Below are 16,435 nucleotides of genomic sequence, written 5' to 3'. Positions count from 1 at the left end.
GTACTGATAACCAGCCCATTTCCCTTATACAAGACATTGAGGTGAGCACACCTCAATGGTTAAGAATCTCTTTACTGATGCTTGGTTCTTATATTGTTGTAGACTTCCCTTACGTTTCTGCTCTGATATTACCTTACTCTGTTATCACACTTTGCAATAACTTCTTTAGAGACTTGTGACACTGCAAATAGATTTCTGTTCTACAAGATTTCATTTCTCTTTTTGTTTCTAAATGGACAGATTGATTTCCACCCAAAAAGAATATTAAAATCAGCTTTAGTGTTCTATGTTCTTAGTTTAAAATTTTTAAAAAATTGCAAAAATGATGAAAAACTATCCTGAGGATAATTATTTATAGGATGAACATTAATTCCATGAGCAATCTGAAGAAATTAACAATAGCTAGAAGACAACAGGCAAATTTGTGACTATTCACCCACTGTATTGACAGCCACAACAGTGGTCTGTTCACTTTCTGGAAGTCAAAGCCAAATTGGCATGAATGACTACTACAAGTTACTCAATTTGGACCACATTTTTCATTCCTTGCTCGTCTGAGAGCAGACAGCAGCGCTTAGTGGCATCTTCAGGCAGTTGCAGTGGAAAAAAAGGAAACATAGATAGGACAACATGGAATCAGTCTTCACAGAAGCTGAAAGAATAGAGACTGGTAAAATGAGGCCCACAACGTGAAGACTGTTTCAAATAGCAAGCCCATTTAGAAAACCTTTAAAAATATTTCCAGAGGTATTGCTTCTTTTTGAATTAACAGTTTGGTCTTCCTCACTGCAACATAAGACCTTTCTCTTTTTCCAAAGATCACAGTCATCATATTTATTCCTATTAATACAGAAGAAACATATACCTAGCTACACGCTAATGGATGCCTAATAGTCATTTCAGGTGATTATATGCCTTTGGCCTTCAGCCTTACATATACATTGTACCTGAGGCATGTATTTATAGTCCATTAATGCACCATTGTCACGTTTTACTGCTATACTATTGTACGTGATGCAAATCTAGAGCAATATTCTTTCACAATATTAATCTTAAAGACGAGGGAAAGAATGCTGGTGAATTTCTGCTGTAGGCTAAGCATTTAAAGTAGACTTTCATAATAAATTTAAATTTCATGTACTAAGGAATATTTGCTGTGGCTTATAACTTTAATTTGAGTTGTATAGCGCTACGGTCCAGAAGAAACATCAATAAGATATGTAAAAGCAAAAGTTGCTTACTGCAAGACAAGTGCTGATCATTTATATCAACACAAATTCAAAGCAATTTGAGTAATTTCATCAGAGAATGAAGTCTGCCTTACTATAGTAGTAGAGCTCCAGATTTTATGTAAGCTCCCAACAATTCATCCTGCTTTTCCTTACCATATTCATCAGTTTGGCTTGGAATAGAAGCAACTGAAAGATAACTTTTCTGTTAGACATTTTTAAAAATCTGAGATGATACAGATATTACTGTAGTATTTAGGAGATGTTCCTGCAAGGTCTCTTTCTAGACAGAGCGCTCATTTTCACTCTTCATTCTCCCAAGCACAAATTCATTTGCTTTAATATGAAAGATATCTAGACGTAGCAAAGAAAGAAAGAAAACAAGTCATACCAAAGCATAAAGATTATCCAGTGCTTATAACCGACAAAGATTTTCAAAGGTGAGTTTTGACTTTGGATTTATTGGACTTGGCTGGAAACATGTTAATCAACTGCAGTTTTCAAAGTGCGACTACTCAGAATTTTCTTAAACAACCTCTTCACAAAACCCCTATTTATACCCTATTTTTTTTAGTAAGTCTTCACAACTATTATTCCAGTTGAAAATCTTGAGCAGTACAAATTTCTTAAACTGTATCCCTACAGGTGTGCCTTGGGAAACACGCTTTCTGAGAATGGGTTGGTCAGCATTACCCTCATCTCAGCTACATTAAGTTTCCCTCGTTATAGCCAGATGGTACGTAAACTAGGAGAACAAGAGTTTTCACATGTAACGAGATCATCTCTGAGAACAGACAAGTCTGAAATAGCCAGCTGAATCACAGCCTACAAGTGAGGCAACAGTGAGGACTCTAGTGTCTTTAGAGAGAGCTGAAAATGCCTAAAAAGTTTTTGGAGAAAGAGATGGGTGTAGAAGGAGCAACCAAACAGCACAAGGTAAGGCAAAAATCATAGGCTACGTGAAGGACTACAACATGCAAATTTACAAATGAGGAATACTAGATAGCAGAAGTGAACATCATCTTTGACATCTTAGCCTCTCTCCTTGTTAGCAGTATAGAGGCATCTGTCTTCTGACATACAGGGCATACATCTGCTGCATATGGGCAAGTTACAGGCATACAATTAGCCTAAGAGAAACACACTAGACTTATCATGCACAGAGCTGACATAGCTGTGTCAGTGTGCAGGAGTCATCTACAATGCCTGCAGTCCTAGGGAACACTCTTATAATCACAATAATTTTAATCTCACTTGGAAGGACAATCAAAAAGGATGTGCAATAGCAACAGTCCCAGTTTACAGGATGTGCTAAGCCCCCAGAGGGCTAGAGTAAGGGTCCAGATGACGCCGTTAGCAACCAGCTGAGTAAAGAGCTCGCTGCACCTTGGCCTTGTGGACATCTGATAAGGACAGTTGCCACCACAGGTTAAACTATTCAGCCAGAAGCTGAAATATTATTCTTTAGATTAGGAGAAATCTGACACAACCAGTGTCAACAGGGCAAAGCTTTGCCTCCCTCTTAACTAGGATGAGGGGTCCAAATAAGAGCTTCTACTATAGAGTTAATTGTAGTTCCTGGAGCAAGACTATGAAGCTGGCTGTTTCATATCCAGAAGTTAGCCATCCACTGTTGATCAGCGCACACTCAGGGGATAACGGAGCATATACAACTACATCATGAAACATATCAAGAGCCACTACGACACAGCAGTGCTGAGCTTTGCCAAGTTTTCTGGGTATTGCTGGTGCCAGATACAGCAGCATGCTGTCAGAGATGAATCCCCAGAGTGTCCCTAGGGGATTCTCTTTTTTACTTGCACAAAGTTCCTTCAAGTCTCCTCCTCCCTTCCTCTCCCATTTCACAATCCCATATACAGTAATACAATGGCAGGTGAAACAAGGACAAGGACTCAATTAGCGCACCAGGAAAAAAGGGCAGCCCTCAGAGCTAGCAGAACAGAGCAGTGAAGGAGCAGCGGATATGCTTACATCTCTTCTCCAGATATCATTTCAGACTGCTCGCAGTCTTGGGCAACTTTCAATTTGGACCTGATTGATATTTTAAAGATTATCTTCACAAAAGCAAGCAATACTTTTTTTTCAACAGAAAACTTATATTGTGAAGCCTGCAGCACAGCCAATGTGCACGACCAAGTCACTGAGCCACAACCAGCCAAATTATTTCACCCCCTGCTACATCACTCCATGATACTATACGATTACATGCACAACACTTTCTGCCAATAATTTAAAAATCTTATATTAAGAGGCTCTTACTCTACAATTTATTTTGTTTTTAGTAAAGTTCATTTTCTAATTTCCTGGATGAAGTCTTTAGCAGAGTTTATTTTTAATTTCCTTGGCACACCAAGTCATGTTACCCAGCTCCTTGTATGCTTTCCTATTATCAGCACTAACTTATTCTATCAAGAAAAGAACCTTCCAAACCATTTGATACCATAAAATTATTCTGTTCAACGCTTTTGATCAGAATAGCTAATGCTGACCTAATTATTCTTGAGTATTTTCCAGAACAATAAAAAGGATGAAGGAAGGAAATATTAACCTCTTACAGAGCTGCCATTATGATTATTAATGTGACTGTAGGTGTGAAGCCAATTTGCAGGGGTCTACTCAGCTGGAAATCCAGATGGGCAATTTTGAGGTTGTTTGCAATTTGCAAAAATACCATGATTGTTCATTGCCCTCAGTCTTCTTGTCCAAAAGAAATGAAATAGTCAGGAAAATTTTGGACTAAAGGTCACAAATAAACTCTAAAACTATTGACTGTGGTAGCCTAACTGTACTTCCTTGAGCAGTAGATATTCACACGAGTCCTCTGCCCCAGCCAAAGTTCGATGACAAACAGCAGTGAGTCACACTTCACAGAAAAGTTGATCAGAAAATGCCCACTAGTGACTTGTGCCTCTATTGCAACATACTTGCACAAAGGGGCAAAAGGTCTAGCAGAGAACACTTGTTGAGAAAGGGCGTCCAGTTAGCTAAGAGATGCTCAGAGCTTAGTCCTCCTCCATCTACCTACTTCTGTGCCCCTCTCCTTTCACAGGGGAATAACAGCAGAGCCCAGAGAAGAGTGGAAGGGCTCAGCTAAATTCTATTAATGTCTACAGTCAGATGTGAAGATGGAGCTAGATCTTAGGATCAAATCAGAAAAGCTGAAGTCACATGAGGCAGAGGTAGATTTCCTAACTGAGCGTGTATGTATTAATACTTGGCCAGACATTCACAAAACATACGCTAATTTTAAAGTCAAATAACCCAGTTCAAGCACATCAGCCAATAGCATGTCCCCAGCATGACTGAGTCCACGTGCTCCATGTTCCCAGTCAGTCACAGGAAAGGACCTAGGTCCACTCAGATTCGGGGGGGAACATACAGCACAGTGTTGTCCATCATGCCATACCCACCCAGATCACACAGATCCCAGATATACTGAGGACCTGGGCAAGTGCAAGACTCCAGAGACAATCCTATGAGAAGCTCAAGGAAAGTAACAGGCCAACCGGTAGCAACAAAGTGCTGCCCCCACAAGAACCTGGACTGGAGCCAGTCTTCACGCAGAGCACAGCACAGTGTGTTGAGGATGCAATGGGTGGGAGTCTGGGACTGCCATTTGTTCTAAGGGCAGTTAAAATTTTCCAAGGGAGACAAAGACACAAAACTGTACTGGGAAAGGAGGTCACCGGGATGCAGATGAAAGTTGATGGGTATCAAGATAAAAATGCAATAACCTGGGTTATTTCAGTTAGGGAGCCAGCATCGCCTCATGAACAGCTCTATCCTTTCCTTCATACAGCTCAAGAGCGAGCCTTTCCCACATACTTATTATACCCGTAGCAAAACAAAGGAGCAGAACACTTACTTCACAGTTTCTTTCAAGTGCAGCACAGAATAAAGTAGTTGTCTGATTCCAGACTTACACAGTGTAGAACATGAGTAACCCTACAGAGATTAGAATGAAAGCCACTGTCTCTAAAGGAGTAAAGCTAATTTAAAATATAGCACTTTTTCTCAACAACAGTTTTTGCATTGTGTTTTGCATAGATCTAATCACTCTGACATTGCTGAGCCTGCAGAAAAGAAACCCTTCTGCACACTGGCGCTGTTTGAGAATACATTTATGTCTGATAAAAACTGGCTCATACAGAGCTTTGTACAGGCACAGTTCCACAGAAATGTAACACTGTGCAGCAGCATTAACTTCCTCCATCAGCTAAACGAAGAGTTTTCACATGTGGCACTGTGATAGCCCTTACTGGTACTTCCTTGCTTTAAGCCTGTATACTGTTAGGCTTGTAGTAAGAGCATTATGGCGGTAACTTTGAACTGGCTCCATTTTCACTTGCCTCTGTTTTGCACAGGAACAATCACATGAAAGACAGTGGGCTTGTTAAAAACACAGTGAAAAAAGAATCATTATTGTGTACAGCAGCTCAACAGGTCAGCTGTTAAACAGTCCTAAGTCCACTCATCTTGCATGCTTGGAATCTGACTTACCTACATATATCTTATTGCTATGGACTATTAAAATAATTTTCATATGTTTTTCCTGGGCTAGCAATGCAGGTGAAAACATGAAACAACAACTCACTCTTTCCCCTTTCTGCCAGCCAAAGAGCAACTTCCTTTGAAAATAAGTAGTCAAGAATATGAACCAGTGCGTATTTGTGGTGCTCACTGCGAAAAGACGAAGAGATAACAGGGCTGAAGCACCTTTCCTGGTTTACCCTCAGGAATAGCTTTTTGCATTATTACGGTAGAAGAACAGTAGGAAAAAATTGTGCACGTAATCTTTTGCTTCAGAGAGCTCTTCGGCTCATTTTCTTGCTGCCTGAATATACTGCAAATGAGAAAGTGCCCAGCTGGCAACTTTGCTTCTGATTTATAGGAAAGGTCAGTTAATCCCAAGCAGGCATTTTGCTAAATATCAAGATATCTCCCCATGTGTTTTCTCTGTTTAGCTCAAAGGAAGTTGGAAGCTGAAGCATTAGCCAGGCCTACAGAATAAGGTGGAGTGATATCATCTGTAATCACTATCAAAGTAATTTTGCTTTCCAGCACTGAATAGTTTGTGGATCATAATTAAGATTATGAATTTAAATGGATCCTCCATTTGTCACAATACTTCTCTACAGACACACCGATTGAACAAACATGCCATTCTTATCTATTGCACGATTGCTATACTGCCAGGCAGACAGCACTGGGCAGAGAAAGCACACTGAGACCAATCCTGCAGTCTTTAACAAGCCAGGAACTCCTGAGGTCAACGTTGCATCAAGAAAGACCCACCTGAGAAAAAACAGCTCCCTCCAGTCATCACATTGTTGATTCTAAATACCAGTTTTTCAAAACATTAATAATCAGTCTTCAGAAACAGCATTCAGGTTTTTTTGTCTTGGTTTGATTTGTGTGTGTGCGCGTTTTTTGTGGGGTTTTTTTTAATCTTTTAAATGTAAACAGTAAGAAGGGTTTCCTCTGCGATGGTTAAAACAGAACAAAAACACACTAAAGCCATTACAGGGTGCACAAAGCAAGTGAGGTAATTTTATAAAATTAATACTTGTGCAAACCTATGTGTTTATCCAATGATATGAAATAAATGGAGCAGAAGTATTGACATCTACATTTGTTCAAGTAAAAGCACATTAAAAAGAATGCAAAGTATAAATAAAAGCAGATAAAAGCTTGGCAGTAGCCCTGAAGGAAATTGCTGAAGTGTCCAGAACCAACACTCCATAACACTTTCTATATTAAAATAGTATATCACACCTGCCAAGAGACCAAGGGGAAAGAGAAAGTCATAGAAGATCCTTTTTTAGTTTTGTTTTGGGTTTTTTTTTTTTTCCAGTTCTCTTTGGCATGTAGGCAGCTCTTCATGCGAGAACCTGCATCCTGAAATTTATACCAGAAAAAGTAGGTGAATCACACGTTTATTAAAATAGAAAACTATCATCTCTTTTCCCTTCAGTCACATCCACACCATGCTGGCTCCCGTGTAAATGGCATGCGAGTCTAAGCTTATGTTCCAAATGAGCACATACATATTGTATAGAATAGCTGGTAGCTTGCAGAGAGGGATCCCCCTGACTTAAGTTTTCCATTGCCAGAACCTGTACCTTTTGTAAGGTCACAAACACTTCACCATTACAGTGTGATGAGAACTTCAATGGGCCAGCAGAGCAACAATGATTCATTTTAAAGGTCTCATCTGAAAGACCCTGCACTGAGCTTCATACTAATCCTTCGTTCTTTTGAAGTAAGCTAAGTTGAACTCACTGAAATGTCAATGTGAAGTCCATAAAGGGCAGACATATTTTTGAACAGAGAGCACAAAAAGGTCTCAGGAAAATATAAGCTTCTCTTTCAATCCCATCTGCCTTATCTCATAAAATCATTTATAAAAAAAAATAGAGGGGTATCTCAGCACTTTATTGACAATGCAACTACAGCAATGCATAAAAATCACATGATTGGCCAGAGCTTGTATTCCAGGCATCACTGGGAATATTGCATAAACTCCTTGGTCGCCAGTGGGAGACCTGTCACAACACACCTGAAATCAAAGGCCCTGACTTGTTCAAGACAGAGCTTCAGACAAACCTCCTCTGTTGCAGAGAGCAAACACTGAACAGAGCTTAGGGGTTCTTCAGAGAAAGGGGGTGGGCAGACCCCAAAATGGAACCTTGGCCATCTCCCAGCCACTTGGAAACAGTGATGCAGAGAGTTTTCCCAGTGCGGAGGGATTACTTCAATAGCTATGTTGTGTCCAGGGGAAGAGGAAATTGTTTCAACTTCTGATCCAGCCACAGCACTTTTAAGGAGGCAAGGCTGCACCAAGCATGGGGAAGCTACTTTTATCTCCGTCTTTGGGACCTGCAGTAAGCCCAATTCAGCCTGAGCAGGATCAAGCAAAGATGTTACTTCACACAGTTGTTTTTAACCATCCTTTGAGTAAAGGGCACTATCTTTACAATCTTGTCAATTAATACTATAGCAATTTCACCTTTTCCTAGACACTGTTAATTGCAGACAGAGACCATGAGAGAGTATCCAATACATTTATTTCTAAAAAATTTGAGTAAGATGACATGAACAATTGAAGGGAGGGAGGGGGAGCGTTCTTGAATCTTGCTTGATTTTTGCTACTTTTAATCATCTCCTTTAAAGAAATAGCAAAGAGAAATGCCTCTAGGATGATACCTAAGATTTATATAGCAGTTAGTTCCAAAAACAAAATAACAGAAATGATTAATAAAAACAAAATGGTCAATTAACATCCACTGTGTGTGTACTGGGAACAAAGCTCTCAAGGCTCTGATTCAGTCTGAGTTTCCTAAACCAAATAATATTCAACATCCTTTGGTCTATTATTTTGTGCTTGAGGGTGGCTGTGAAAAGTTAATTCAGAAAGTTCTTCAGAAAGCCTTTTGCAGACTAAAATCTTTGTCTCCCTATCATAGAGCATATTTAACAGCAGCAGATTGGGTCTAAAGATGCTTTCCCTTCAGTGTTTATTAAAATCTTTTTGTCTTCCTCCGAATCCTGAAAGCAGAGGCATGCAATGTTGCTCATTACAGCAAATTTTCTTCTCCTAATTCCATCCCTTTGCCAAGAGAGAACACTTTCAATAAATTTGACAGACAGCTGAAGTTGATTTTTCCATTGTTACAACAGAAAACATCACTAACTTACAGAAGTTTAACAGACAGCAAAAATATTTTTCTTACAAGTAGTTTCTCTTTTGCCTCACGCAGTGTAAAAAATGGGACTTGGGCTCTATTTTGGCCATCCCCAAAAAATCCAGCAAAGTGTTTAAGCTATCATTTCTGACCTTTTTGTTACTGTTGTTGCTGAAGTTGATGAGCATATTAGCAGCAGGTAGCTCACACTGATACTTCACACTGAAATCTGAAGACATGAAATTATCAGGGCATGCATTTTAAGGACAAACGCCACACATCTTCCAATTGAGTTATGAGACCTGCATTTTACAGTGTTTGATGGCTTCCATAATCTCCAGACATCAACTCTTTTAAGTTAATTCAAACTGGCCAGTTGTAAATTTGCCACAAATTACTTCCAGTATTATGTAGTTGTTAGAAGAAAAGAAAAAAATAAAGGTTCAGTTCAAAGTAACTCTGAGCCTTTGAACGAGTTTGAGAAATTTTAACCCAAAATGATTTTCAGACCCCAGATTTTCAGAGCACTTTCAGAAAGTTCAAGATCCAGGGATTTTTTTAATTTTTGTTTCGTATGACAGAAAAGGTCAAATCATGGCCAGAGAAGCTTTCTAAAAAACATGCATCTCTTCCTTGCCTCTCCTGTGATTACACTCAACTCAAAAATTATTTAAGAAAAAAATGGGTCAGGAATTCATCACCTAGGTTAATTGAGTATATGACAAAAGGTCTTTCTCATGAATAAAATGATAATTGTTGCCTGAATTACACAAACAACACCACAACCGTGAAACCCATCGTTACTGTACTGTTTCCCAGCTGTTAGCGCAAACATTTGCTTCATAGTTCCCTTGCGTCCCTGTAGACTACACAGTCCACATGCTCATTTACAGCAAAACTCTCAGTTAATGTCTTTCTGTCTCAGCAAGATAAAACCACAAGAGTAAAGACAGATGAGTCGAGATATGCTCCAAAGACTTTGTAAAAACCTGTATTTGAACCAGAAAACAAAAATTGCATGACATTTTAGGGATATAACCAACATAAATCCCAAGGCAGCAGTTCAGGGCAGTATATTAATTTGGTTGGCAACTTTAAAAGCAGTTAAATTGTAATAGGCATTTATTTAAAGAAAATGCCATTGAACTGGAAGAGCATAACGGGCCTCAAAGATTCATTATCCTTTGGGGGAAGAAGGAGTCCCCCTACCACATAATACAACTAAAATCTCTCAACATGATGGCATGGCAATAGTTCAGTAACATTGCCTTTTTTATTCCACTAGCTGAAATGTGATCATTAGAGGGTCTGTGGGATGTCCCATTTTTGGCATGTCCTAGACAATATAAATAATAGGTTCCATTTTCATTTTAAAAGGCAGATTTTAAAGTGAGTTTTGCTGCTTATATGAATCAAATGTAAGCTCTGCCAGTTCACACCAGCTGAACATTCAACCCTTGGCTATGTGAAATACACAGATCAATAAGTGAAGTTCATTAGTGCACTTTTGCTAAAAAGCTATTGGTTACTCATGGCTCATTTCTCCACCCTCCCAGTTTTCAGCTCTGTCCCTTATACAAGCAGGAGGAGGGAGGGAAGGAGGTAGTCTAAAGGCCAACCTAAAGAAAGTGCAGATGTGCAGATATCAATAAAATGTTTCTATTTTAGGCTTAAATATTAAATCTATTGGGGGCTTGACCAAAGTCAACGTACTAACAAATTCCACCAACATCTCTCCTGCTATGCAAAATATTTTGCACTTATCTTTCTAAAAAAGATTACTGATCTAGAAAGCTCCAGCAAGAAAAACATACCTGAAAATTTCCAGTGCTATACCTTGTCAACAGCAGTCAGATTTGGAAAGTCATAGTGCTGTACCACAGTTTCTCTCTTGGGAACTAAGTAATAAAGCACATGTATGGATGTCTACCAAGTCAGATAGTCACATAACAAACATGGTTTTATTAGCATAAGTGCTGTGGCATTGTATTCTGGGGCATAGACTCCTGAGAACGAGAGATAGCATGCTACCTATAAATCAGCGTTCCCAGTGTTGAATGCAACACCCAAGCGTACCATCTTCCAGAGATGATGCTTCAGGGAATGATAGTAAGAAATATAATAGGTAGTTAAATCAAAGGGTGTCTTAGCAACGTATCTGCTGTCCAAGAGAATGAGTTGTACACTTGTTTGGGGAATTATCCAAGTATTTTTTGTGAGTTCAACCAGCTTTTTTAAAATTCATTCTAGGGAAAGATGAGGATTTTTGATCTATCTAGTACTACATAAAGTTGGCTGCTGTAAAGCCACTGTAACCCAAAATAAAAGTTCAGTATAAATATACCATCCAAGGATGCTGCAGGGAGGCATGAGGGTGGGGGAATAGCTTCCAAGCGTTGCTAATGACTGCTGTTCAATTCCCAGATCGAAAGTTTGATTCTTTGTTGGATACAATTAGAATTGTTTCTTCCACAAAACTTGAAAGAAATTACATAATTTGCATACCTACTTGTTTTTTTAAAACTTGTTTCATCCTTAATGCACTAATACAGCCTTAGCAACTGTGTTATCTTATAGCTCCATTCTACTACTTCATACCTCTCTCGTTTACCCCCAGTTTATATCACATCTGATACTCCCTGCAACTGGTGGACATTTTGTTACCTAAATGCTACATTCCTAGGACATCTTCGGAAATTCTAGGAAATACACTAACACTAATTCTTTGCTCATATAAATTTTCATTGCTTGCCACTGGACAAAGATGCCCTTTCTGGTCCACGGGCAAAAGGCTTCAACTGGGACACCTGCAGTTCCTAGAATCTGATGGCCATTCCTGTAGCACGTGCAGTCCTGCAACTGCATATTGACTTTTACTCATTCCTGTACTGAACCTGGTGGCTTTAATGCCCTGCCCCCCACTCCATCAGCCAGATGTGTCTGCTCACTGAAGCTGGCTAATTATTAAAGAAGCACCCACATATGGGAAAGCCGTGAATGCTCACATCTTCTGTGGGTGAGCAGTTTCCCCTGTGATGCCCAACAGGAATCAAGGCTTACATTTAGAATGAGGAGAAAGGAGAAGATGAAATTAATCTTTGGAGACCGATACTTTTCTCTTAACAGCAAAGGACTGCTGAAAATTGCCCAAGAGCATCAGTTGGATGGACACGCATTCTCATGAAACTCAACTTCCTAAAACAAATTTCTCAAAATTCAGATCCACAGATCATGGGATCAACTGGTCCTTTTCTATCCAAAAAGGCAGCTTAACGGAAGTATACAGAAAGCATACATTAAACTCTTTTTGAGTTTATTGATGTAACTGGAATGCAAACAGTACTGCAAGTTTTGCCTGTCAGTGTCACAGCTTGATACAGGCTTCCAGCTCATGTCTTTCAATATTAAGTATGCTATGAAGAATCCTTCCGGGCAAAGCATACGTTTCCAGCATTCATCCACCAGCTAAGCAAAGTGTATCCAGAGGCACAAGCATGCTCAGCAGGATAAAGCTATCACTCTCCTCCAAGGAAAGAGAGATAGGCATCTGTGGGGAACCATACCCTTTTATCTCATGGGGTGGGGTGGCATAAAGTAAAGAGATGATGTTCCAGCAGCAAGTGAATACTTCTGTTACCCATGCTGTTAAATGAGCTTCAGAAACAGAGATTTTAGTACCCAACTTTCCAAAGTTCTGCTGTATTCCTGACACACATCAGTTTGCATTATCTATGGCTGAAAGACTCGTAAATTACGAGTATACTCTTGTCAATGGAAAAATATGACCCACGTTACTTAGCATTTCCCATCGTACAATCTACTTCCACTCCGGGGAATTAGATTCTTGACATCCAAATTGTGGATTACTTACCATACTCAGTGAATAGCCCTGTCAGCCAAACAACATTCAGCAACTTCATAGTAGGATTGATACCAAAAAGATCAAAACAAACAGTATGAAGAGAAATACCTGTAAAGGACCTAAAGATGAAAAAAGCACAGTCCAATATAAACATCTTCAGGTATCCAGTATAGGGCTGGATGGCTACCAGCCAGGAAAACTGCAAACAGCCAGAAGAAAAAATAAGTTTATAAAAGAAATCTGAAAAATAAAATAAAATAGAAATATGTAAATAAAATTGAATCTTCCTTAAAAGACACACTATCCAGTCTGGTTTTCTAATACTCTTAATGTTCCCCTTCCTCATCAGATCAGAAACATCAGTTGCTTTTTTTTTTTTAAAAAAAAAAAAAAAGCTCAAACTCTGGTGACCAGATCTCAAGTGAGATAGTGAGATTGCAGCCACGTGCTGGCCCACAAGGGCTGGCTTAGGAACATACTGTGCAACACAGTGTTGTTGCTATGCACAGTATGACTGAGCAAAGCACTGTGAAGTGCAGTGAAGGTGGAATAGATGAAAATTGAGCACAGGTATGTTGGGTGACAAGTGAAAGCCATTTCACAATAATGGAACACAATTACTTGGAGGTCTTTTTTTTTAAAAAATCGGTTTCATTCTGAAGCACAAACGCCACCTTTACTAAGCTTCTCATGGTGACGGAAGTAAAATCGTCCCATTGAGGGAACCACTTGTGAATTTAAAAAAGTTACCGCACATCAAATTAAAGAGGTAGTTGTGTGTAATAATGATTAAAATGGAGAATGACATTGCTTCAGATCAGAAAACCTCTCTCAGTGATCCCTGTATGGCTCATAAGCTCCATATTCCACTATGTGATTTTGTGGCTTTTTCATAAGCATCCAGTGCTGGCCAGCGTTGCAGACAGGACTGTAGGTTAAATGTGCCCTTGATTAGATACAGCCTTCTACGACATTGTCCAGTGCCATAATTTAGTCAAATACCTTTGGGATTAAACAGCTAGAAACACTCTTTGCCTTCACCAGCTGAGAAATTATTTATAATGCGTAAGACTTAAGAAATTTCTTCAAGGATTTCAGAGCTTAAATCCCATTTTTAGAGTTATTTTTCAAAAGCAGCTTATGTAATATTCATGTTCCTCTGGGTCATACCAAAATTCACTTCTTCTGAAAACAGGAAATACTATCACTTATAGACTTTATAAATCACACACCATAAATTGCCTTTTACCTGATGATTAAGAAAAAAAGTTCAGTTAATCTTAGTAATACTGAGTCACCTAAACACCTGCATATATGTATCATATTTTTTACTAAATAACTACCAAGCAAGAGAATCTTAATGACAGCCTAATTACAAAAACAGAAGAGGAGCAGCAAGGCAAAAATAAAATCTGACAGAGAGAGCTCCTACAAACATTTTTTCGCTGGGTTCATTCACAGACTGACATGCCACCAGTATCTTGAGATAAGGTAACACTCTGCAGTTTGTCTGAGGAATACTACCTTTTCCTTTTTAAAAAAAAAATCTCCACTAACCATTTTCTCAAACTATTTATTTTTCAAAATCATTCACTGAAGTGTTTAAACACATTTCATTTTCTCTGTGGTTGCCTATTTAAAGTCTGAAGTCTAGGCTCCAATATTCTTCTCTGATTGAAACGTCAAATGTTTCTGACCCCCGACTGAATCAATGAAACTCTTACTACTTCACATTTCCAGAATAAGGTTGCTTACTGATAGTGCATTTAAACTTCATAGTCTGTAGGTGTTCAAGCACAAAAACCTAAACTCTATTTGCCACAAGCTTTTGTTCTATTAAAACTAGCTCATGTGAATACTTACAGAAAGGTAACACAAAAGAATACGAGTGCTGACATTCAGTAATGAAGTTCACTACAGGAACCTATAATAAACCTTGTTTGAATCAAACACGGCCAGCACCACTCATTTGGAAATGTAAATGAATGTTGAATTCACGTATATTTTTAGAGCTTTCTCAGAATCCTCAATTGATATAAAGTGATGCAGCTCTACTATAAAATACATGCTCTAATACAAAACACTGGTACAAAAGCATGTGGTGGTTTACATCATCTTAGTCAAGCAAGTAGGATCTAGACATGTCACACACAAGAAGAATTTTATTGACTATCTCGTGTCATCTACGCATCTCAGCTGTTCAATACGGGAGACTACAGACAATTTCTGGCTGCCAGCCAGCACCACCACGAATGAATATCCAGGACAAACACCTGCTCGCAGCCCTGTCATTCAAGCTACACAGTAACTAATAAGGAGAGGTCTGGAACAATGCCTTTTCTTCCCTGCCATCGCTGCGTAACTCAGGAGGGAGCTTCAACCAAAAGGCTAGCATATTTCAGTGAGGAAGAGCCTTTCTATCTCCCTGAAAACCATACTTCCAGCGTATTCTTCTGGAGGGAGGTCCTCGACTGACAAAACCACAGTGGCACAGCGAAACGTTTGCATTTCCCAAAGCGCTATGCGACTTGCAGCACCGCAGCTAGACCTGGCTGCTTCAGGTCAGTGCAGAAGCCTGAATGAATGTATGCATGCATGCAAGCAAATACAGACATGTAAGCACATGTTCGAAAACAACTCCAAAGCAAGCAACAACATTGCTAAAGAAAATAAACTAATAAACTCTTCACATTTATGTAGTTTACATCATACTCTCCCATTCACGCTCAAAGAAACTACTGCTGAAATACTTCTTTGTTATTTGCAGAGAAACAAGGTAGTTCAAGTACAGGCAAATGTTTCAAAGCTTTTGAAGAGATAACATTTTTGATGTTAGAAATAAGCATTGCTGCTGTACTTACTGGAACAATAGATAGATATTAACCAGACATAGCTGTCCACCAACCAGCGTCACCTATGCTGAGAAAGCATTGACCTTTTGACATCAGAAGTATTAAGTTCCTAAAATTGATACGTTTCACCTCATCTATGAGCTAATCAGGAGCTTTAAAAAGACGCAAACAAAATAACCCCACAAGCTAAGTCAAATCGTTATTATTATACTTAAGGCCACCTACTGTCCTGTGAGCACTAGCACACACTTACACATATGAGCACTAGCTATCTGTTATTATGCACCTCAGTGCATCGTAAAAAGCGTCAGGCGGTCATTAAAGCTATCAAAACAATGGAGTTTACTCACCAAAATCCACTCAGAGTTCTATTGCTCTTGTAACTCTCAGACAAGACATGCAGTTACAGATGTATTCTGCCTCAGGTGGTGTTATGGACCACTGCAAGTCTGATAAAGAAAAGGTTTTGGTGGAAAATAAGTGATTCATTTTCCCCTCCCCCACCACCCCCCAAATTTGACTTCCCCTCGAAATTTAATCCTTTTCTCACTTTCCGTCACAATGTTTTATTCGTTACTTAAAATTAGTAATTTTCACTTGGTTTACAGCAAACCATATATTTTCAGGTTTTTCTCATGGTGGTTGCAGTTTAAATGTTTCATACTACTCCTTTTCTGGATGAGATAAATCAGCAACAAGAGGGAACACGTCTCACCATAAAAGTTGTAGTCTTGACAATCTAAACATAAAAAATTTCTCCACAGTGTGTCCTTGATCCTCTTGCAC

The 16,435-nt window shown here is 39.1% G+C and overlaps 1 long non-coding RNA gene across 1 annotated transcript in view; it reads right to left on the bottom strand.

The window, feature by feature from the left end:
- The window catches only part of LOC138064073 (uncharacterized), a 117,472-nt gene extending 101,355 nt beyond the window's left edge, over positions 1-16,117 (bottom strand). The window contains exons 1-2 of the long non-coding RNA XR_011137322.1: positions 16,000-16,117; positions 12,906-12,996 (exon numbers count right to left, since the gene is read on the bottom strand). This is a non-coding gene — a long non-coding RNA (uncharacterized lncRNA). The remainder of the gene's footprint in view (positions 1-12,905; positions 12,997-15,999) is intronic.
- Positions 16,118-16,435: the final 318 nt, after the last annotated feature.

The sequence above is a fragment of the Struthio camelus genome, chromosome W (assembly GCF_040807025.1).
Source record: "Struthio camelus isolate bStrCam1 chromosome W, bStrCam1.hap1, whole genome shotgun sequence".
Taxonomy (NCBI): domain Eukaryota; kingdom Metazoa; phylum Chordata; class Aves; order Struthioniformes; family Struthionidae; genus Struthio; species Struthio camelus.
This window is presented reverse-complemented; position numbering and strand designations above follow the sequence as displayed.